Source organism: Solanum lycopersicum, chromosome 1 (genome assembly GCF_036512215.1).
Source record: "Solanum lycopersicum chromosome 1, SLM_r2.1".
Lineage (NCBI taxonomy): Eukaryota > Viridiplantae > Streptophyta > Magnoliopsida > Solanales > Solanaceae > Solanum > Solanum lycopersicum.
Window position 1 is genome coordinate 59,108,726 of NC_090800.1, and position 25,695 is coordinate 59,134,420.

Sequence of the window (25,695 nt, forward strand, 5' to 3'; positions counted from 1 at the left end):
CTATTTGAAGAACAGTAGAGAGAAGACCATGGGCATCTCCTTTGGAGACAGAGGGGTCATTTTGAAGCATCTGAAAATAAAGTGGAGGAAAAAAGCTTCCGGGACAAATGTCATCAAGTATGTTTCCGTTCACATTTGGAAGAACTACAAATAGCGCTTCTACTACAAAGGAGAGAAAGAACAATGAAGAGTAGAAAGTGTTTCTCATTTTTTTACCTTATTATTTCTATTCACCCTCTAACATGTTTTTATAGCATAAAAAAATATCAAATATGAGATTAATGCAATTTATAATTTATTTTTCTTTTTAAATGTAAAAGAGTAAAGTCAAATATGAGATAAACGCAATTCACTAAAATAAAATAAAAAAGTCAAATATGACATTAATGCAATTCACTAAGACAAAAGAGAAAGTCAAATATGAGATCAATGCAATTCATTAAAATAAAATAGAAAAGTGCAATAGAAAGTTAATTTAATTCACATTAAATTATAAGAGAAAATTCAAATAGGAAATTAACGCAATTCATTATCATAATCAAAAAGAAAAGTCAAATAAAAGAGACTAAAGCAATTCATTAAGATGTAACAAGATTGAGATTCATGATAGCATTCAAAAGTAGGTTACATACATTTAAATACTTTTATAATTATTAGGTGATGTTATTTCGTATTAATCATTGATAAAAACTAAAAAAAATTTGTAAGACCCTTGAGTCTAAGAAAATATTCAATATTGAATTTATATTAAAAATCTAAATTGGATGATTCATACCAATTCTAAAGCTCATATTTGAAATCAAATTAATATGATTATAGTGATATATTGTAGTCTTGATTATTATTTCCTCTATACAAATTTTACTGTCTACAAATTCTGGCAAGAATGTATACCTCACATATCAACTATTCAAAAATTATAGAACATCAAAATGGTTTCAAAGAAGATCAACTCAATGTAAACTTCCTCTGACTCTTCGAAGTTGTTGACTCTATGTTCTTTGATAAAGCAAAGGATTCATTACTATTACCTTTGGAAGTTCAAGAGCTTTTACAAGGAGTAAGACCAATATGTTAAGACATAAAACACTATAAGTTTCATACGCATCAGTATCCTATCTTGGGTCATCAACCAAAAAGGAATAAGAGTCCTATAGAAATTCTTCAAAAGGTAGAAGAAGTGTTGCCAAAAATATCAAGAAGACTCTAACTCCACTTAAACTCTCCAATTCCAAGAAATCTTCGATAAATTAGAACTATAATTCAACAAATGATTCTTCTACACATGCATCCCATTATATGTATCCTTTGAAGATTGACTTGAACGATAATCTATGCTACTATTCGATGTCTAAAAAAACCAAGAATGAAATTATAAGTAATGCTTCATCTATAAAGTAATAACTTGCAAACATGGCGAAGATAAGTGCATTATTGACATAGCATATACAAAAGCAAGAGTGTTGGATAATTAATTTGATGGATAGGGTGAATGGAGTATTATATGGAGAGTCCATCCATGCGACTTTAAAATGTATTGATTTAAGATATTGAAAAACATGTAAGGAAAACAACACCTGACAAAGATATGCCATTTTCTTCTTAAGGGACAATCTCACTTGATAATTAAAGGTGTTCATTAAATGGAGATCAAATATATGTACAAAGTCTCCACCAAGTCTTCTCTTGTGTATTTCAAGTCATACATTGAAAGGATTTAAATTTTCAAGTTGCTTGTCAATTATCAACCTCCCAAATTTCAAACAGTTTGAAGGAAAATGATATCTGAAAAAAGAATGTCGAACTCTTTGTGAAAACATGTAATAATTATGGGACCTACAAATTTTACCTTGTCAAGCCGTTCTTTCTCTCCCTAGAATGCAATACTTTTGATTAGTACATAGATCTTGACCTCAGTTCTATCACTAGATAGTAGCAAGTTGTATAATGTCTATTTTAGTTACTCATCTATAGGCTGTCAATAGTTTAGTTTTAACACCCCTCAGATTTTCAAGACATCCCTAACTAATATACACACAAAAGTTTCAAATCAGAAGTCTAAAACCACCTTATGGGTGATTTTCCTATATTCCCATGGAGTTCCTCAAATAATGTCATATGAATGTAGGAGATACAAATATTTTAATTATAGAACTCAAATAAAGGAAATAATTGATATTCATGTGGTATACAGTGAGTTTACGAAATTTTTGATGCAATAAACTTGAGGTTTTTGTGAGAGTTGGACAACTTTTAATTAGATATGATTTTATTTTAACGTGATTTTGCAAGAAAATAAGATTGGAGAACTTGATTGAGAAAAACGGTAAAGCAACAGAAGTCGAAGTTGATGGAGCCCAACAACAGGCCTTCATCAAGTTGACGAACCGTTGATTGTGCGGAGTATGTATCAGTTAAAGCAATTCAAAATATGCGTGGAACAACAGAGGCAAATGATGCCCCGTAAATGGAGTGAAAGACCGTTGAGCAATGTCCCTCGATTGAATAAGAAAGTTGAGTTCTAGTACTTGAACCACATAGTAACAACATAGACTGTGAATGGACCTGCAGACTGTAGGTGATGACCATCAATTGAAGACCATAATTTTTGGCAATCTGCTAAACCACGAAGGAGAGCCGCAAACCATTGGCTTATCCGCAGTCTGTACGTTGCTATTCTCAAATAAAACCGCGTCCAAACTCAAATTTTCTATATTTTATTTTCAAATTAGTTTAGGATTCTTTTATATAAATATAAGTTATATATTTCGTGTTTTCTTTGCCAAGCACTTTGGGATCTTTTGTTTTTATTTTACGGATTTTTTTGCAAACAACTTTGGCAATTAATTCTTGAAGCTTGGTTTATGATATTTGGGTTTGATTTTTAATTGAAGATTTCTGTATTCAACTATTCCAATTGTAACTTCTTGATTTGTCTTCTTGGATAGTGTTTATACATATAGTATTAACTCTTTTCTTTTGAATTCTTTTTAACGGTTGCCAACGTTAGGATTTTACTCAATCCTACTTTTCGGAAAAAGGGTGTAATGAATGAGATAAATATTAAACAACAGAGATTTAGACGTGTTTCACCACTATCTGATAGCTTGACCCTAATATTGCAAATACTAATCTGGGTTAAAGGGTAAGGGTTAGTAAAGTATACACCTGTATACAGAACAAGTTTCTTTTAAAAAACTCCCTATTTGGAGGAACAATCACTTAAGGATACAAAACTTATCAACTATGCATGTTAAAACTAGGATAGGGTTACGGTTTTTAGGAATATTGTGTTAAGAGCTCGTGGGGAACACATAGGACCTAGTTTTCATCTCAATTAATACCTCAAATTGTGAATCTTGTTTACTAGTTAGGTAATCATTGAAATCAACAAATTGTTAAGAAAAACATTTTGTTTCCTTTCTATGAAATAATCTGACTAAACGTAGATAACTATGAGTTAGTCTAAGTCAGAACCATATTCCTCGTGGTTACAACACCCCAGATTTGAATCGAGGAAAATAAAAACTTTTTAAAAACTTCTAGGTGCCAGCCATGATGGCTAACTAGGGACCGTGGCTGGAATTGCAAATCGTTGGTGGGTTTGTGGTTGGACACCTCAGAAAATCTCTAGTCCATGTCCAAGGACCGTAGGTCAATCGACGGTCCATACTCCATTGTCCATAGACGGCCAAATTCTTTTTCTAGACACGGACGACCAGGAAAAACCATAGGTCCATCGGCGGTCTGTTACTCGTGGACTAGCGGTAATTTTTTGGGTCATTTGAGTCTTTTCCTGTTTTAATGAAACTTAAGTAATGTCATTTATCCTATGCCTAGGGTCACTATATAAGCCTTTTTAACTTTAAAACTAACCCAATCAAGTCATATTTTTGAAAATCCAAATTAATTCTTAGAGTTCATCCCCTCCAAAATAATCTCTCTAGATTCAAACTAGGGTTCAAGAGATTTTGCACATGAATATCATTGGGATTTTTTGATGTATTGTAGTTTTTATCCATTGATAGATTTAATCCATCTAGTCCTCTCAAAATGTCCAATTTCAAAAGTACAGAAATCCCCAATCTTTATGATCTGATTCAAAAATCATGGTTCATTTAAAATTTGATTCTAATGATTTAAATATGTTATTTTAAGCATGAATTGAGTATTTCCTATGGTTTTCATAATGTATCACATAGAAACTATGTAAATCCCCTATTTTAGAAAGTTCATGATATGATGTGGGTCTTTATTGATGAAAGAAGAGTTTTATGAACTAATGCATGCGGGGATAGACTCACTAGAATTATTATTCCATCCCTGTGTACTTCTAGAATTATAGACGTATGATTCAAAGAATCTTTTGAACTTCAAAGAGCTACAGTATGAGATTATGCATTTTCAAGGAAATCTATGCAATTGTGTTTATAATGCTTTGAGAGTAAAATATTGATATTGTTGTTGTGTCGTTGACAGAATATTCAATACACTCACATATAAATGAGTAATGAAGGTTGTGGGGTTTGAATGATTTATCACCTAATTGAATCTAAAAGAAAGGTCTAACACGTGATCTAAATAGTTTTCTTAATGACACACCTAAAATCGGTAAGCCAATGACACCATTTTCACGAGTAATTTAAGAGTTATCTTAATTGATATATCTTGAATTGGTATGCCAATGAAACCCTTCCACAAGGAAAAAATGAGCTACTCTAATGATATACCTTGAGTAAGTAGGCCAAGGGCGTCATTTCATGAGTAATGGAGTCAAGTCAAGATTCAATAACTAGTCGGTAGGAATGTAATGCTTAGCACCGAGTTGATATTGCATGAGGTGGACGCTTTTCCATAGTAAGGAAAGGTTTCTAGTAACAATATTTTTATCCAATAAACTATGTGCCCTCATAGGTTATTATCTAGTGGATCCTTATATGTTAACATTTATCAGTTCTACCTTAGGAAAGTAGAGTAAACCTTTTTTGTGAACGAGTTACCTGATTCCATGTTAAGCTTATATGATCCTATCTATGTTAAGGCTTATTCCCACTATTAGAGGAAGTTTAAAACTGAACTAAGACTTTATTAAAGAGGCATATTGTAGTGTTCAAACTAATCATGCTCAATTAAGTGTCCCATATGTATTCAAAGATCTTCAAATAAGGCTAGCTTGCGTACATGATGTTTTAATTTCTATTTTCCGCCTACATCCATGATGTTGCTTAAATTGTGCAAAGTGCGTTCTTTCAAAAGAAATATCGTTTTGTCATGTTTGAAGTTTTTTTATGCATGACTATAATGCTTACAACATTTTTTTTAATAATGCCTACTTTTACTTACACTTTTCCAGAGTGTAGGGTTTGATTATCTTGGTTGAAATTTTTAGGCTTGATCTTGGATTGATCGTATTCACAAGCTTAGTGAGTCCTCTTGGTTTGAGGATGGAGTTCTTTATTTTAATTTCTTTCATGTACTTTCCCTTTTATACATGCTGTATGCTCTAGGACCTAGTTTATTAAAAAATTGTAATAGATGACTATGTTGAGACAAAACATCTAGATTTCCTCTTTCGTTTATGAAAACTTTTTTTTCTTGAAACATTTTCCCTCTATTTATTCTATTTCTTATGTTATGAGGATTTAGAGGCTTGTGTCGACTCCTTAGGGATTTTATATATCGTGTTACATTTAAGGGGGTACCCCAGGATTATGACAAACCTAGTATTCAGATCACAATGTTTAGAATAATTCTAGGATAATGTCTCACATTCCACATCTTGTAGAATCTTGTTCATGAGTGTGAAGCGTGCCACATATATGGATGACAAGCTACAAGATGTTTATGAAATTTAACTTCTTTCACTATTCATACCCGCAATAGTTTTTAAATATGTTAGGGTTTTATCCTAATTTTTACCTGATTATTGACATGATATGACTACTAAAAGGGCTTCTATAAGGAATGAGGAAGAAACTGTGAATAAAGGAACTACTCCTCAAGGTCCTCAAACTTCTTAAACTCTCTATCCTATTGTTGAAAATTTTACAATGCAGATGTTAGATCAGCTTTCCAAATGTTGGGTCAAACCTTGGCGTTAAAAGCAATAGAAAGGTGTCTTCCCTCATAAACCCTGATGTAAATTCAGTGGCTTCAAGAGTGAAGGACTTCGCAAGGCTAAAACCCCCAGAATTTAATGTCTCCAAACTTGAGGAAGATACTCAATAATTTATCAATAAGGCCTATAAGGTACATTCTAGTATGGGGGTGACTCCGATGGAGAAGGAGAAGTTGGCCACTCATCAATTTGAAGGTGTTTCTCAAGTGTAGTATAACCCATTTAAGGAAGGAAGACACGCAGGAGCGGAGGCCGTAGAGTGGGAAATATTTATGTGTGCTTTTCTTGATAGTTTCTTTTCCCTTGAGATGAGGGAATCAAATGTGCAAGAGTTTCATTAATCTTCATCAAGGATGTATTACTTTGAGGGAGTATTCTGTAAAGTTCACCCAACTATCCAAACACGCTCCAACTATTGTCGCAGATTCTACGGCTAAGTTGAGTAAGTTTGTGGCAGGCGTCTCCGACATGTTAGAGAATGAATGTCGAAGAATATCAATTATTATTTGTGATATGGATATGTAAAGTCTTATGGTACATGCCCAACAAATTTAGCAGTCAAAGCTCATGGAAAAAAATAGGGAGGTAAAGAAGGCTAGGACTATTGATAGCTTTACGAATAAAAGGTGAGATACACAAGGTCAACCAATGTTTAGACAAAGGTTTTTTAATAAAGGTTCATCAAATCCATCATCCACATTCATTAAAGATAGGGTGAATAACCCAGTCCTCAAAGAGGTAATGGTTAAACATCTTCAATTTCTAGGCCTAATTTCATAAAGTGTTAAAGAAGGCAAAATTAAACGTGTGTAGCAAGCATGTATGGTTGTTATGGTTGTGTTAAGAGTGGTCACCAAATGAAAGATTTCCTAATGCCTATGACTAATGAAGTAGAGGGAAATCAAGCTACTCATAGTGGTTCATATACAAATTCTCTAAAGGCAAACCTCTTCTATGCTCTCCAAATCTCAGGTGAACAAGAGAATTCAGCAGAAGTGATCACCGGTATGTTAAAAGTTTTCCGTATAGATTTGTGTGCTTTTGTTAGACCCAGTGATAACTTTTCTTTTGTGATTCCATATATGACAATGATATTTGACACTCTCCAAGATGTTTTATTAGAACCTTTTTGTGTCAGTACGACTGTTTATGATATTATCGTGACTAAGAGGGTTTACAGAAAGATGCCCTGTGTTCTTATCCTATAAAGTTGATCTTGTTTATTTTGTATGCTTCACATGTTAAATTTCAATGTTTTACTTGGTATGGATTGGTTTCACGCTTGTTAAACATCAATTGATTGTAAAACTCGTATAGTCAAGTTTCTGTTCCCAAACAAGCATATCCTTGAGTTGAAGGGGGGAATATTGTTCTTAAATCTCAATGCATCGATGTCTTAAATCTAGAAAGATGATCTATAAGGGTTTTATTTACAATTTTTTAGGGTAAGCGATGTAGATTTTGAAATCCCTATTTGTGAGTTGGGCTCCGTTCTAAATGAGTATCCATGGTATTCCCACATGATCTACCTTTTATTCTTCCCGATCGATAAATAGACTTTGGTATTGACCTTCTCCAAGATACTAAACCTATCTCAATTTATCCTTAGATAATGGACTCATCAAACCGAGTAACTCTTTATGGGGTGCTCTCGTGTTTTTTATTAGAAAGAAAGAAGGGTCTCTTTGTATATGCATCGTTTATCAATAGTTGGACAAAGTGACCATTAAGAACTAGTATTCTCTTCCGTGTATAGATTATTTGTTTGAACAACTACAAGGGCAAAGTTACTTCTCAAAAATTAACCTTAGATCAGGTTATCACTAATTAGGGTGAGAGGTGAAAATATTCCAAAGATTTTTAAAATACCCTAAAAAAAATAGGACGAACTAAATCCTTTCATGAGTTTCAAGAGCTAATAACTTGTTAAATCAATGAAGTACATCACTTGAAATCACTTTTAATGATTTTAGAAGTCAAACATCACGACACGATAAAGACGTTCGAAAACTAGTCTTTCCTGTGCTAGTGTGTTCTAGTATGTCTTATTTGTTTTGATGTGTTTCGAGTAAAACATCATTCGAGGTGACCCTAGGGCCTTAATGATCATGTTTATGGACAAAAAAATTGGGTACCACTCCCCAAAGACTACCCTAAGGGTCCTTGAAGAGTACCCAAACATGGGCCAAGAAGCTACCAAGGCCTTATGACTAGGACAAATATGAGAAGACCAGTACGCCTCTGGGGTTTAGCATTAAACATGCCTCCACGTAGCACATTTTTCACGAAGCTTACTGCCCCATAAATAATTTGTGAAACAAAACGGGGAAGTACCTCTATGACGCCCCGCCATGTCCTTGATTTGGCTGAGTCAATAAAAATTAAGTTGGATGTTTCTAAAAGTTCAATTTGAGTATAGGGGTGTTTTGGGTACATTGGAGATTTATTACAAACGATTATTCTATCTATCTAAGGGTATTTTAAATGGGATAAAAGATATAAACCCCAAAACTAGAATTCAAAATTCTAAACAAAACCCTTCTCTCCAAAATGGATTCTATCTAAATTCCATTTGAGGACAAGCTAAAGCCCAATCTAAAAGATGAGTTCTAAACTGTTTTCTTCTCATGTTTTTATGGGTATTCAATCAAAAAGGTATGGTAACTGTTTCTAATTTAATAACCTTTCATTGAAGGAGTTCTATCAATGATTTTCCAAAGAATTCTATGATGAAATTTCACAATTTCTAATCTAAGCATGGATTCATCTTTACATTGTTTTCAAAGACATTTTTATGATAAATTAAAGTTGAATCATGTTTTCACAGATGATTTTCAATGAAATTCTCTGAAGGACCCATGATCGTCCTAATTTTCTATTTGGCCAATAATGTGAGCCATAATAAATATGATTTCATGTTAATGAATTGTAGTTGAATTGTATTGTATTTTTAGACTTCATTATTAGATATATCTATTGATTATTAATATTGAATATTTATTTATTTTGATCATGTCTTGGGGTATCGGTAAGTTGACCTAACTTCTTGTTAATAGTAATTGGAATTTCTGTTTTATGGTTTGGTCCACTTATGGTGGGGGTGTTTACTCTTGTCTATATATGCATTATGTTATCATGGAATTGAAGGAAATAGATGTAAAAGTGAATTGTTGATTATGATGCATATGTTCATAAAGGTGTGCCATCAAGGTTATGTCTGTAGTCCTCAACATTAGTATAACGACTAAGGTGTATTGATAATGTGAAGTATAATGTGTATATGTTAGGGTACGGTAAGGTACACATGCTTTATTGTGACAAGTTATAGTGTGGAATGAGCCCTACCTATATGATCCCTATATCAATATATGATCTTATGAATGTTAGGAGCTATCTATTGAAATGTTGAATGTTTTCTTGTCTTCTATGATGGAATGTGGGTGTATGGTTTGGAATTCCTTAGATGCTTTATATGTGAGTTGTTCATGTATTGAGAAATATTTTGAATGTATTCTAATCCTTTGAAGGGAAGTTTTCCTCAATAACAATGTTGTTGCTATTATGTCATTATGAGGAACAATATATACATATACACCCCATGAATAGTTATGAGTATGATATATTTTGGGTGTTGAATGAAAGAAAAATTCTCATATGCACCTTTATATCTTAATATGCATGAAAAACATATGAATAGTGAAGAATGAACATGTGTTTCTAATGGTGTTTATGTTAAAGGTTTTCTCACATTGTATACACACACATGAATGTATGAATGAATAATGTTTATGAGCGTCTAGTAAAAGTGAGTCTCTTGAAAGATTTCCTCAATTATACTCTAATCTAGACTATAATATGAATATGATATGATTATGTGAAGGACATTGTCACATAATGTGGGATATGATGAAAGGTCATTCTCGTCTTAACTACCTTTGGTCTATATAATGTATGAGGGAAGTAAGTCCGTAAATCCTACTTATGAATTAATGTTAATTTTAGGCTTAAAGATGTTTAAAAAGAGAGTTTTATCTTAGCACGAGTGAAAATTAAAAATAAGAGTGGGGGTTTCACGTCTAGAAAGTCCGGCTTCCCACAAGAGAATCTTCAGGTTTAGGAAGTACGAGTTCCCTACATAGATGTTGTCTATTGAGATGTAAACTTCCACATCTAGCAAGTCCAGGTTTATGTATCAATCTCCTTGTTCCATAACTAAGTTCCCCCCTATGTCTTAGATTAGATAATCAACAAGATAACTATTACATATGAAGGTCCAACTTTGGCATGTAGTACCCTCTCTTTTCGGTGTGGGAGTAGAATACAAGATTCCACAGCCCACATGGTCTTTGCCACTTATGTGTATGTCTCCCAAAAGTTAAGAAATAATATAAGATAAGAATATTACCTCAAGTCATGAATTCTTGAGAGTTACGTAGTGTAGGTAGGAATACGGACCCTACTTATGCATTGTATAGGTGGACCTTAAAGGATGTTATGACTGGCTTATTTTATGAAATAAGGACTATGGTTTATGTATGTTGTAATGGATGCATGTTAAACTGACTTTATGTCAATACATGAAGTATGATTATGCATGTGAATTACATTTATGACTTCTTAATAGGTTTTCTTATTCTATGTAGGGGACTAGGACACCATGTGTACATTACAGAAGTGATCTTGTGAAGGGGTTGTGAGCGTGGTTTACCTATGTTAAGAACTAAATGGGTTACAACTAAGAAATAATGAATGAAGGAGTTCTTATGTTAATATTAATGAAGTATGTTAGCCTTATGTCTAATAATAAATGAACATGTTGTGACATGTTGAATATGATGTGCCTATTCTAGGGTGGCTTCCTAGGAACACTTGGTGTGAGTGGTATCATGGAATGTTACTTGCACATCACACTAGCGTGATTTGGGGGTTGTCTTAGGTGATGGTTTCTATGTGATGAATATGTCTTATGATGTGCTTATCACTTTAGGAATATATGTGGTGGGATTGATGAAGGTTATATGAAAGTTCACCATTGACAACATTAAAGTGATACATTGCACTATGTATTTGTTAAGGGTTGCTTGAGGAAATGAGTTAAGATAAAAAAGAAGGTAATGTATGATATGTATTGGATGTGTATTAAATGTAATAAATGACTTTATGTGTTATTACGAATGAATTCTAGGTATTTGATAATATATGTAGTCTATATTGTGCCAATTGTATAAATGTTCATGAAGTTTTTCTAAAAAGGCATGTTGCGAGGTTCAAACTAAAGGTCCCTTTTAATACATGTTTTTTCATGGTTATTATACTTAGTGCATTCTAGTACTAACACCATTCTTCTTCATCTTTTTACACAACGTGTAGGTGGTTGTGACTTATGGACCTTTTCTAGAATAAAGAGTTTGGATTACTATTCCAAAGTTCGGGTGTGTCCTTAATTATTCAAGGACCTTTTTATTAAGAGTTTCATTAAGTTCATGCAATAGAGTAGTAGTGTTTCTTTTTGTATTCAAAGGGCTGTTTCACTATGTATTTATGGAAGTCATGTCTAAGATTGCATAATGACATTTAGTACCTAAACTTTTTACTAATTATTTTTAAATAAGATGACTTTCATTTTTGTGTTTTCTTATAAAAATGTTTTAGATTTTTTGCACTATTTTATGTTTATGAAATGAAAGTATGATAAAGGATTGTATAAGACCTTTAAGAGGTCCTATTCTCCGTGTTACGACTACTGGGTGCTCCAAGGTCGTTATAAACTTTGTAACGAAGCATAAGGTTATGAAATGGCCATAGGATTCAAAGTCTCATGAGCAATTTTAGTAGTGTCTTATTTATAGGTGTGATTCGCAACACATCTCTGAGTGAGAGGCTACAAGATGATAGAAGTTTCACTTTCTTTATTATTCTTATTTCGTGCAATAGAACTTAACACAACATGATCTCTCTGTTATTTCCCTTGTATGGTGGTCTTTTAGATATAATCTCTTGGAAGCGGTTATATTGCAAGGATCGAGGGAGGAAAATGTGAGTTTTAACTCTTATTATTATTTTGTGACTAGATGAGTATATATATGAAGGTAGATAAGGAATTGTGAAGCCAATCATGGCTATGTGGCCTATGATATTTAGAGAATTATATTGAGAATGTTTTGTTGTGGTGTAGTTCTAGTATGATAAGAGTTGTTATGTGTCTTTTTTTGGATAAAGAGTTACTTTATGGATATGTAGAATCACAGTAAACAATTATGGCATAGACTTGAAGAGTTTTAGAAGAATGTGATAAATAGTGTGAGTTGGTAGTTTCCCTTTTGTTTAAGTAATACTTCATTGTTGTCCTTTTGTGTATTGTACTTCTTGTGTAAGCTTACTCCTAAAAGGGGAAAAAGGGACTTTATTCCATGAGTTGGCATAGTGTTTTGCTGTAAGGCTGACTTGGAAGGACAAGAGAAAAGATGTTGACCAACTATAAAGAGGTTAGTTGTCCTTTAAGATTGATCTTAAGAATGTTCATTTGAAGAGAGTCGTGGTTGGTTAAAACACTAGGCCAAAGGTGATGATACGGGTATGATATTACAATGAGTTGATTGAGATCACCCCATGTGGGGGATAATGTTCCTACATGGTAAAGTTTTGAATGCCCTTAACATTCCTACATTGAATTTCCTTCAGTTTATCCATGTGGATAAAAACATTCGGTTGGTAAGTTAAAGTTTTCTTGAATGAGACAAGGTTCTCTTTGATCGGTCTACCAACATGTGGGGGGATCATTAGTTGAGTAGTAAGACTGTTGATATCTCCATGTTTTCCTTCTATTCTTAGTCAAGCTTGAGACAAAGAGTTCCTTGTATCTTGTATATGTATTGGAGTCTTGCATATGAGTATAAGTTGCATCATTTCTATATATAAGCATATCGAAAATAACACTATGCATGTTTTGAAAGATTCTTATTGCTTTAATAGGAAATTTAAGTAAATTGCATGTTTGTCATGGTTTTATGCATCTTGATATGATGAATGCTCATTTTACCTCATGAGGAAGGGAGTATGAGCATGCTTTGGTTAGAAGTTGGGAATTTCTCCTTAATTGAATTGACATTTGTGAAATGCTAGCCTGTGAGCTTTATGATACTATATGTGTATGTTATGACATGGAGAAGGTAGTCCCTCCTTGAACATAATTAAACATGGTAATGTCGTATATGTTCTTAATAGCACGAGGATTAAATGATTAGACTAGTAGATGATCTATATTTCTTGTTTTAAGGTGCACCTAGTATGAAATGTTTAACTTGCCCCATGGGTTGGAAATGTTGATCCTACCTATGTGTGATTTAAAAGTTATTGCACATTGGACTCTAGATTGAGATAAAAAGGGGTAAAGATCATGTCATGATTAGAAGAAAGTAGTTCCTCCTATAAGCATGAAGAAAGTCCATCTGTTAAATCTATTATGAGTTAGTAAATGAAGTTTGTACTTGCTTGTGTTGTATTGAGTGCATAATGATATGAAGTTAGTGTTCCTTGTATGTTTAGTGCATTGACTTTTATTTTGTAATATTGTTTTATGTACCGTGATTTGCTAGTCGATTCGTTAAATCCTTGGAGGTGTTTTAGTGTCATTCGAGGAATAATGTTTTCCAAGTGGGAGAGTATTGAAACACCCTCATAATGAAATAGGACGAACTTGAGCATCTTATGAATTTTCCATGCTAACAACTTGTAAAAAAAATAAAGTACAACCATTGAAGTAAGTTTTAAAGAGTTTGAAAGTCAAACGTACGGGGTCGATCAAGACGTCCGGAAAGTAGTCTATTGTGTGCTACTTAGTTCTAATATGTCTTCATTGTGTAGGTGTATCGTTTGAAGTCCACAATTAGTAGAGTGTACCCTAGTGTCATGTTTAGGATCAAAATGATTTGGTATGACTCCCCAAGGACCACCATAAGGGTCCTTTTAAAGGACCCAAACATGGGCCAAGAAGTTGCCATGGCAGTACGACCAGAACCAAGATGAGGAGACTAGTCCACGTCGCTGGGTGGTCACTCAATGTGCCTCTGCGTCATAGTATGCCACGAGGCTTATTGCCCAAAAAATTGTTAAACCAATCACGGAGGTGCCTTTGCGATGTGCAACCATGTCCCAAGTATGGCGCGCAATAAAAATTGAGTTGGACGTATCTAAAAGTCCAATTTATGTATAAGTGTCTTTTGGGTACTTGGGATATTTGTAATAAATCTTTCACCACCTTGATCGACCAGGATGGAGAAGTACATTGACGGTTCGTCAATCGTGGAGTGGCAGTTATTTTTAAGGGTAGATCATTTTCAGATTTAATCAAACTTAAGTAAGGTCTTTTTTCTATAACTGGGCTCTCTATATAACCTTTTTAACTCTAAAACATACACAATGAAGTTATATTTTCCATAACCCATATTAATTCCCACTGTTCATCCCATTCAAATTATTCTCTCTCTATAAACTTGAGAAAGAATAAGAAAAGATTCAAATTAGGGTTTAGGAGGAAGATGTTTTACACTAATTTCATTGGATATTGTTGTTAAGGTATTGTAGTTTTTATCCATGGATAACTTTCATCTAACGAAACCTCAAAAAATTTCCAATTTCAAAAAGAGAAAGGTCCCCAATTTTTAGGGTTTGATTCATAATTCATGGGTTCCTTGCAAATTTAATTTTGATTGTATTATTTTATAGCAAGCATGAATTTATTATTTCCTAGGGTTTTCATAATGTATCCCCAAGAACCCATGTGAATCCCTCATTTCAAAAATTTGATGATATGATGTTGGTTTTTATTGACGAATGAGGAGTTCTATAAATTAATGTGTTAAGTGATATAACTACTTGAATTATAATGATATCCATGTCTAATGCTAGAATTCTAGATGTGATGATTGAAAGAATGTTTTTAACTTCAAGGAGGTAAAGTATGAGATTGTGCTTTTGTTGTTAAATATATGCTATTGTATTGATGATACTTTGAGAGTAAAGTATCCATGTTGTTATTGTTGCTTTGTTGGAAGGACATTCTCATATACACACCTATTCAAGTGCAATAAAGGTTCAAAGGTTTAAAGGCTTTCTCATCTTCAATCTAAAAGAAAGTAATTATTGATGGTGAAAGGCTTACTCACATATGGTCTAAAGAGTTATCTTAATGACATACCTTAACTATGTACACCAATAACACCCTTTCATCAGTAATTAAAGAGTTATCCTAATTGATGTATCATGAATCGGTAGTCCAACGTCACCCTTTCATGAGTAATTGATGAGCTTTTCTAGTTATATACCTTGAATTGGTAGGCCAAGGACGCCCTTTCTCAAGTAATAGAGTCAATATTAAACAACTTCATGGGAATCTAATGCTTAGCACCTAGTCGATATTGCATTATATGGAAGGTCTCCCGTGGTAACGTAGGGTTTCTATTAACAATATCATTATCTTATAAATTACGTGTCCTCATAAGTTATTAGCTGGTGAATCAACCTAACCTAAGATTTATTATTATTTCTACCTTAGGCAAGTAGACCAACCCATTTCGGTGAGGGACTCACCAAAATTCATGTAAAGCTCACATGGTCTCATGTCTCTCAAGGCTTATTTTCACAATAAAAGAAGTTTATTTTTCTACTAAGTCTTGCTTAAAGTGGAATCTCGTAGTGTACAATGTAAACATCAACTAAGGTAAGCTTAAAGAAGTATTGCCTGAGTGTTCAAAGATATTCAAGATAAGGCTAGCTTGCATTCAATATGATGTTTTGAGTTATGTTTTCCAACTATCTCCTTGATGATTTTAAATCTTGGTAAAGTGGATGCTTTCAAAATAAATGTCCCTTTTATCATTTTTCAAGTGTTTTTATCCACGACTATCATACATAGTGCATTTTTATTCAAACACCGTTTTTCACCTACATTGTTCCTAATTGTAGGGGTCATAACTCAAGGTTGCATTTCACTCATGTATTGCTCATTGGTAGTGGAAATCTCACATGGTAACTATTATTTTTAATTTTTCACTTTCCTTTTCAGCGGACTTATCTTTGCCTCCATAATCAATTTGATAAATCACCGAGTTAGAGATGAATCAAACGATCTTGCCCGAGTTCTTAAAAATAGTGCATTGTTATCTTCAGCGAACTTAAGTAAGTTCTAAAAACCATTTTGGTGGATCCCCTTCCCAGTAGGTGCGCCTTGGGACAAAATTTTCAAATGCCACTAAATCTATGTTTGAATAAGTGTGCCTTGAAAGAAATATCTTGAACTAGTAGTATATTGATGGTTATCTCCCACACCTCCATGCTAATTAAAAAATCCTCCATGATGCTCCACACATGTGAGTGTAAAATCTAAGAAGAAGATTTCTAGGTAAAGCACATATCTCAGGTCCAAGTATATTCAAACTCCTAAAATTAAAGCACTTACATCTCGTGTTATCCCAATTATAACTCCAAGGGCCCTTAATAGGCTCAAGGTTGCTAGATAAAGAAAATTTCATAATGACAGACCATTCCCCAAATATTTAGTCATAAATGACTACCCCGCCATGTGAGACACAATTCAATTTCATGGGATTGAGAAGTTCACAAGACCTAAACCCTTGTATGTTCTAACATCGGTTCGAGAATTTTATTGTGCCTACGCTAAGGCTTGACAAAAAAAGGAAAGGGGTAGTTTAGAAGGCCATAGATGAGGTTGAAATTTGTGCCAAAATGATATAATTCCACATAGGTGGTATTAATACTACTTTGGGTGCAAAAGGAAATTAGGTTGACCTGGTTACAATATGGATGCATCATGATCTCCATACTCTCAAAGGTTGGTTGGCACTACTTATTTTTGGTACCTTTCATTATTTGTTGGATGAAACAGTCAAAATTAACAAGAAATGTATTAATGTAATGGACCGATATTTGTTTAGATTCATACGTAGTAACATCATACCTTCCTGAACGAATCTATTATTTATCACCTCAGCTTTGTGTTGGTGGATAGAATTACTGGGGAAAAAAGAACATTAATATTAGTCTGGTTATTGTGGATGAGATGTTGACGAGGACCAGATAAAATCACATTTCTCTCACTTTTTTGGTCTTTGTCATACGATTGAGTGAAAATGTATGACTTTCTTTTAGTGTAAATACTGATGTGAGGATCGCCCCAGCCTTATCCAATGACATTTGGAAGACCGAGGTTGACTACTTATGGGATTATATGGCTTAGAGGAAGCTACAACCACTTACTATGATGTATGTGGTTGATTCTACCACTCTTGATACTGAGGCAACTCGACTCGTTTGTTCTGTGGAGTAGTTATGTACAACCTAACCTTGATCCATTCCCTCTACATCTATACTTATGTTTTTGCTGCACCTGCACGTGTACCTACACATACACCCAATCCAGTCTCCTGATCTCTTTAATCCAACCAACGATATACCAAATGGGAAATCTTGTTTGTTTTACAAATGTGAGGGCAGCTAAGGTTAGGAGGGACTGCCAGAGAAGATGGATCACGCAATTGAGGTTGCTTTGGCTTCCATAGGAGAAAAGTTAATTAAGTGTGAGGCCACTATATTGTCAAATGACTTGGGTTGGAATATCTTATGACTAGGTTACACACCCAAGAAAATATCGAGGGTAGTTAATATGTTATATATACTATGATGGTTGATATGCAACCCTTAGGGTAGATATGGGCCAGCTAAGGTCTACAAACATATCAGGGCTATAGGGTTCATTCCATTTTTTTTAAAGGTTTGTGAGTCTGTGCCTTTAGTGTGACGAGTGTTGTGGATGAGTAGCGGAGTATGGGTGGTACTACTGTTGCTAATACTATGGTTGTTAAGAGAGGTAACGATAGGGCTAAAGAGTATTTTACCTATGACATTGATGATTAGGGGAATTAGGAGAGAGGGGTTGAGCAATGAATTTCATTAACACTAATGGAGATGGAAAAAATTAAAGATACAATGGTCCATGGTACATTGGAGAGATCCTTCGAGGAGATCTTTGTAGTCTGAACTAGTGGAGTCTCTCGAAAATCAATAATTCCTCCCATGGATAGTTTTGCACAGATGACCTGGTTGAGCCTACTTTTCTACCTTCTGTGATTACCTTAACGAGTACTTTTACCCAAGATGATGTTACTCCTCTTGAGACTCTAGAAGCAAGCACGCCACATGCATAGCATGTCGAGGGGACTTTTATATGTCCTCTTCTACACTTGTCATGTTATCCTTCATTGAAGACACTGCCGTTTTATTGTTGTGTGGGGAGGGAACTTGTGGCTTTATTTCCTTTTTGATTGTATTTTGTTACTTTCATATTTACTTTTGGATAATTTTAGTATTTTATTATCATAGTAGTTTGATGGTCTGGACTAATTATTTTCTCTCCATTTTCCTTTGCCCCGTGAGTTTTTCTTTGAAATATGTTAGTTTTGATTGATAATGATCATAGGATCAAGTGTGTTCAATATCGACGTCTTGAATAGTACTCATAATTATCAAGCTAGATATGGCAAAGACATATGCTATGGTTAACTAGAAATTCATAATTAGACTTTTTTTTCTCTAGCGGGATTTTATTATTCAGTTCTTGATTTCATTTTAAGAACTATGGCTAATAATTGATATTTTATTCTTATAAATGAAAAAACTCATGATTTTTTCCATCGCTAAAGGGATCCCCTCTCACCTACTTTATTTATATTATCAGTTGATGTCCTATATACAACCTTGAATCAATTGTTTAATAACAATGAATTTCATTGCTTTTGAATGACTAAATAGAGTGACAAGTTAAATCATTTTGTGTATGCAAATGATACTATATCTATACATCAGCATTGTTATGAGGAATTTGATATAATACGAGAAAATATAAACGCGAAAAACAAGACAACAGATTTACGTGGTTCACCAATAAATTGGCTACGTCCACAGGAAGAGGGGGAGCAGTTTTATTATGGAGAGGCAAGAACAGAATTACATAATAGGGTTTGCCATAGCGTCTATATATAGTGCTAAGCTAAGCCCTAACGGGCTTGAACCCAACATACAGAATTGACAGATAATTAAGGGTCCAATACAACAATATTGTATACCGTCGGGTTGATTCAAGGAATTCAACAAATCTCCACCTTGACTTGAATTCTCCAAAAATATTCTTCAGACGCACAATTATAGTGCCAGGCCTCCCCCTCTTTCTCAAAATTGCCCCGCAGAACAATTAACAGCTTCTGATGTTAAGCATGTCCAAAGAGTGTTGAAACTTGCTCTGTGGAACCGGCTTTGTGAACATATCTGCAGGATTATCAGCAGTTCCTACTTTCTTCACCTTGATTCTCTTACTTCTCAGAAAATGATACCTCACGTCAATATGCTTGGTTCTCTCATGATGGACTTGATCCTTGGCTAGACAAATTGCGCTCAAACTGTCACTATACACCGTAGCCTGATCATAATGCAGACCAAGATCACTAACCAGCACTTTCAGCCAAATCCCTTCTTTTGCAGCCTCTGTCAAGGCCATGTACTCCGCTTCCGTAGTAGACAAAGTCACTGTAGGTTGCAATGTTGCCTTCCAACTGACGACAGATCCTCCAAGAGTAAACACATAGCCAGTCATGGATCTTCTTGTGTCAACATCTCCATCATAGTTAGAATCAGAATAGCCAGTAACCAAGAACTGAGTATCACATCCATAAATGAGACCAACGTCAGATATACCTCTAAGGTACCAGAATATTCTCTTCACAGCCTGCCAATGTTCTCTCCCTGGTTGTCCCATGAATCTTCTCACTACACTGACTGCATGTGCTAAATCTGGCCTTGTACAGACCATAGCATACATCAAATTAAACTTCGTACGGCACTGGCATAAGGGACTCGTGACATATACTCTTTCTCCTTTTCTGACTGTGGAGCGAACATGGTAGTGAGATGGATATTTACAGCACTGGGGGTATCAATAGGCTTAGATGAAGACATGGCAAACCTCGCCAAGACCTTCTGAATGTAACTTATCTGTGACATGAAAAGTTTCCTTATCTCTCTGTCTCTAATGATCTCCATCCCTAGAATCATCCGAGCGGCTCCCAGATCCTTCATCTCAAACTCAGCACTAAGTAAACCCTTAAGCTTCGTAATGTCATACTTCTTCTTTGCAGCTATCAACATATTATCTACATAAAGCACCAGATAGATGAATGAATCATCCTTGAGCCTATTGTAGTAGACTCAACAATCATATGAGTTCCGAGTATAGCCCAACTTCACCATATAGCTGTCAAACCTTTTGTACCACTGCCTTGGAGATTGCTTAAGTCCATATAAACACTTCTTCAACTTGCAGACGTGATTTTCCTTCCCTGGAACTTGGAAACCATCCGGCTGAGTCATGTATATCTCTTCCTCCAACTCTCCATGTAGAAACGTTGTCTTCACATCATGTTGTTCAAGCTCCAGATTCTGATATGTAACTATCGCTAGTAACACTCGGATGGAAGTATGTCTGACCACTGGTGAGAAGATCTCATTGTAGTCCACTCCCTCTCTTTGGTTGAAACCTCTAGCAACAACCCTGGCTTTATTCTTGACTCCTTCTGCTTGTGATATCCCTTCCTTATTCTTGAAAACCCATTTGCAAGTAATAATCTTTCTCCCCGAAGGCTGTATGACCAGATCCCATATCTGATTCTTGTGTAGGTACTCCATCTCATCTCCCATAGCAGCAAACCATTTTTCAGAATCAGGACTTAAAATGGCATCTTTGTAAGTAGACGGCTTAGATGTATCTAGCTCTTCAGCAACCTTTAGTGCATAACCCACCATGTCCTCAAAACCATACCTCGTAGGTGGCCGAACTCCAACCCTCCTTGGCCGATCTTGAGGTATACTCTGATGGATATCTGATGGCATAGATTCTGGGATATCAGTTTCTGTCTGTGGAGCTTGATCCTCCTCTTCAGGTTCTTTTAAATCGCTCTCATTATGAATGACTTGAAACTCCACCTGTTTATCAAGACTCCCAGTTTCTGACGTAGTTGTAGGCTTCACACAGGTTCTAAGCAAGAAATTTCATCAAAGACAACGTTCCTGCTCATAATAACCCTCTTTTCTGCTAGAGACCAGATTCTGAAACCTTTCACTCCATCTCCGTAGCCCACAAATACTCCCTTTTGTTCTAACTTACCTTCACTGACGTGATAGTAAGCCGTACAACAAAAAGCTTTCAGATTTGAATAATCAGCAACTTTTCCTGACCACATCTCCATAGGTGTCTTGCACTGTATGCCTGTGTGTGGTCCGCGGTTAATCAAGTAGCAAGCTGTACTAACCGCTTCTTTCCAGAATCTTCTATCTAGTCCAGCATTAGAGAGCATGCACCTTCCTCTCTCCAGAAGTGTTTGATTCATCCGCTCAGCTACACCGTTCTGCTGTGGTGTATTTCTGACTGTACGATGTTGAGCAATCCCTTCATCCTTACAGAATTGATCAAATTCAGACCAGCAGAATTCCAGCCCATTATCAGTTCGCAATCTCTTGATCTTCCTCCCTGTTTGATTTTCCATCAAAATTTTCCACTCCTTGAACTTCTGGAAAGCTTCACTTTTATGCTTCATAATATACATCCAAGTCATCCTTGAGTAATCATCAATAATGGACACAAATAATCTGCAGCCTCCCAAAGACTCAACACGGCATGGACCCAAACAATCAGAATGGATATAATCAAGTGTGCCTTTTGTTCTGTGAATGGCCTTTGGAAACTTGTTGCGATGTAGTTTTCCAAAGACACAATGTTCACAAAACTCTAGGCTCTTAACCTTATGACCAACAAGAAGATCCTCCTTTGACAGAATTTGCATCCCTCTTTCACCCATATGACCAAGTCTCAAGTGCCATAACTTAGTCATATCTTTCTGGTGAACTTCAGATGATGCAATATGGGCTGAACCTGTAACTGTGGAACCTTGTAGAAAATACAAAGTACCACGCATGACACCTTTCAGAATCAGATTTGAACCCTTCCAGACCCGCAAGACTCCATCTTTTCCCGACCAGGTAAATACATTGCTGTCCAAAAGATTGAGAGATATCAGATTTTTCATCATCAATGGAACGTGCCTGACCTCGTTCAATGTGCAGAAGCTACCGTCATGTGTCCTTACATTGATCGAGCCTGTCACAACCACCTTGCAAACAGAGCTGTTGGCAATCGAGATGCTGCCTCCGTCTACCTGCTCATAAGTCGTGAATCACTCTCTCCTAGGACAGATGTGATAGGATGCCCCAGAATCGAGAACCCACACATCTGAATGATGAGTGTGCTCATCCGCAACTAGGGCAATGTCTTCTTCAGAATTGGTGTCTTCTTCAGCAACAGCAGCAGAAACTGATTATTTTTTCGATTGCTTCTTCTTCTTTGGACAATCAAATTTCCAGTGTCCCTTATCCTTGCAGTAATTACAAACATCATCCGGCTTTGAACCCTTCGACATCGGCTTCTTTTTCTTTCCACCATTTTTCCTTCCCTTTTCGCTGCTGGTGAACAGACCAGAAGGCTGTATGTCTTTACTTGTGCCGTTAGCCTTATGCCGTGATTCCTTGCTATGAAGGGCTGATCTGACTTCTTCCAGCGACACAACATCTTTCCCAACAATGAACGATTGAACAAAATTCTCAAACGACATAGGGAGAGATACTAACAGAATCAGGGCAGCATCTTCATCCTCGGTCTTCACATCGATATTACGCAATTCTAGTAACAAAGTATTCAATTGCTCTAAATGTTTCTTGAGTTGTGTACCTTCAGCCAATCGTAAATCGAATAGACGTTGTTTCAGAAGCAGCTTGTTGGTTAGAGATTTTGTCATGTACAAACTCTCCAGCTTCAACCACAGACCAGCAGCAGTCTCTTCATCCGAGACCTCCGTGATGACGTCATCCGCGAGACATAGCATGATCGTTGAGTGTGCCTTTTCCACCAGAATCGCCATCTCAGAAGTAACGACGACGTTCTTTTCTTTCGACAACGGTGCCCAGAAGCCTTGCTGTTTCGACAAAGCCTGCATCTTGATCTGCCATAAACTGAAACTGTTCCTCCATGTGAATTTGTCGGTTTTCACGTTCAAAGCAGACATGTCGAATTCTCCAAGAACACCGATTAACCGAGAGGCTCTGATACTAGTTTGTTATGCGGAATTTGATATAATACGAGAAAATATAAACGTGAAAAACAAGACAACAGATTTACGTGGTTCACCAATAAATTGGCTACGTCCACGGGAAGAGGGGGAGAAGTTTTATTATGGAGAGGCAAGAACAGAATTACAGAATAGGGTTTGCCATAGCGTCTATATATAGTGCTAAGCTAAGCCCTAACGGCCTTGGGCCCAACATACAGAATTGACAGATAATTAAGGGTCCAATACAACAACATTGTATACCGTCGGGTTGATTCAAGGCAATCAACAAGCATCAAATAATTCTCTTTTATTTATAATGAGGTGTTGCAGGAATATGGAAATCAGTTAGGCCAAAATATTAATCAGGAGAATTTTTTTTTCTATATGCTCAGTAAGATGCTAGTGATTCGGTGAACTGAGAAGAATAGACAACTGGTTTATTAAGAGGTAAGTTCCCTTTTATTTTTTTTTCTATATGTTTAGTAAGATGCTTGTGATTATTAATCATGGTTTCCAAAGTTTGCAATTATATTTTCTCTCAATTGTCACGCCTCCTGAATGTTTCATTTACGATATCCATAGAGGTTTTGCAAAATTTATATAAAGGAAGAGCAAAGTAGTGGGTGGCTTAGGGAGACATGTGTCAACTCATAGAAGTGGGAGCACTAGGATTTAGGTCTATGTTTGATCTTTCGCAGACCCTATTTTCCAAATATTTGTTGAATTTCAGGACCAAAAGGTCTTTATGGTAAAATTTCTATGGAACTAGCATTTCAAAAGACACACCATGAATTGTTTAATGTAGATCTCAAGTTTTGAAGTTAATTATGCAAGTCAAAAACAAGATAGATCAATACATGTGGTGGGAAAATAGAGGTGACTATAATAATCTTTGGTTTAATAATTGAACACGACTAGATGATTTACAATATTTGTTACCTATTACACATGGACCAATAGAAGGATATGAATATTTTAATCAAATCATGGACCATGATGGATGGAACATGATTGTGATGAGTGAGTTGTAGAAAACATAAGTGTGTGATAATGCGGTTGATATCTTGGGAATTATGAAGCTGTTAGAATTTAAAAAAAACTTTGCAGATGCAAAATAGCAAAAGAAAATTTACACTTGTTAGTTTTTGGAACATCACTAGACAAAGTTAGAGGAACCAGCTGGGCATCATGAACATATAGGAAAAGAGTATTCCATTAAGAATATTTTTTCTATTTTGGAGAGTGTGCTTTCAAATAATTCCTATATGAGAGGTTTAGGTTAAAATTATATATTAGATTATGTGTAATGTTGTTGTTTCTAAGACTCTATACAAGAAACCTTTGACAACCTTTTTGTGCCTATATGCCTTTATGGCTAACATTTGCAGGTGCTGGTTAGATAGGTGATCCTTTTGTTGAACTTAAACAAACCATAGACAAATCTGGAGCACTGATTGTGTTAATAAATTGAAACCACTGATATAGCTATTCCAATATTCATCGAGGATGAAGGTCCAAGAATGCCATTAAGGGAGAGATAAATAGAAACATTCAACTAGTGACTAATTCTAGATATTCTTTGCTTGTTTATGTAATTAAGTCCTATCTTCAAATTTTTTAATTTGTAGAATCTTATTCACCTATTATTTCATGTAAAGTTGTTAGATGGTTGTACCTTCCTGTAGGCAATTATAAGTTCATCACTGATGGCTCTATTAATTACAATATTCAATGCAGATCTAAGGTCTTAATGAAAGAGACATCCGTGGTAACTTGGTAGTTGTTGAAGCAGAAAAGCTTGATTTATGTGATTTGTTAGAAGTTGAGGTTTAAGTAATAGAAGATGGTTTGAACCACTGTGTTCAAAATAATATTTTACCTATTGTGACGGAAAATGATTCCTTGATTATTAAAAGCATTTAAGATGGAATTCGAGGAATTACATGGGGCATATCAATAAACAGAAGATGCATTCATGAGATCTTAAAGGAAAGGGAAGTGACGATTGTACACACTTTCAGGAAAGTAAAAAACCTGGAATTTTTTTTTTACTTTGTATATGATTTTTAAGCAGTGTAATGCAATTTCTCCCTAATGAAAACACATGAAATCAATTTGAAACAATAATTCAAGAAGACAAGCTAGTTCAACCAAGGCTAAAAATAAAGAAATGCAAGAATAGAAATCATGGATCAAGTGAAGAGATTATAAGTAATGGGATTAACAAATATCATAGGAAGGGTTATACACCAAAAAAAAAAGAGGAAACAATCACTTCCCTTAGAGTGTTGTATGTCGTAATTCAAGTGCTTATAGATCAAGATCGGGGAAAATACCTATGATGTCCTTAAC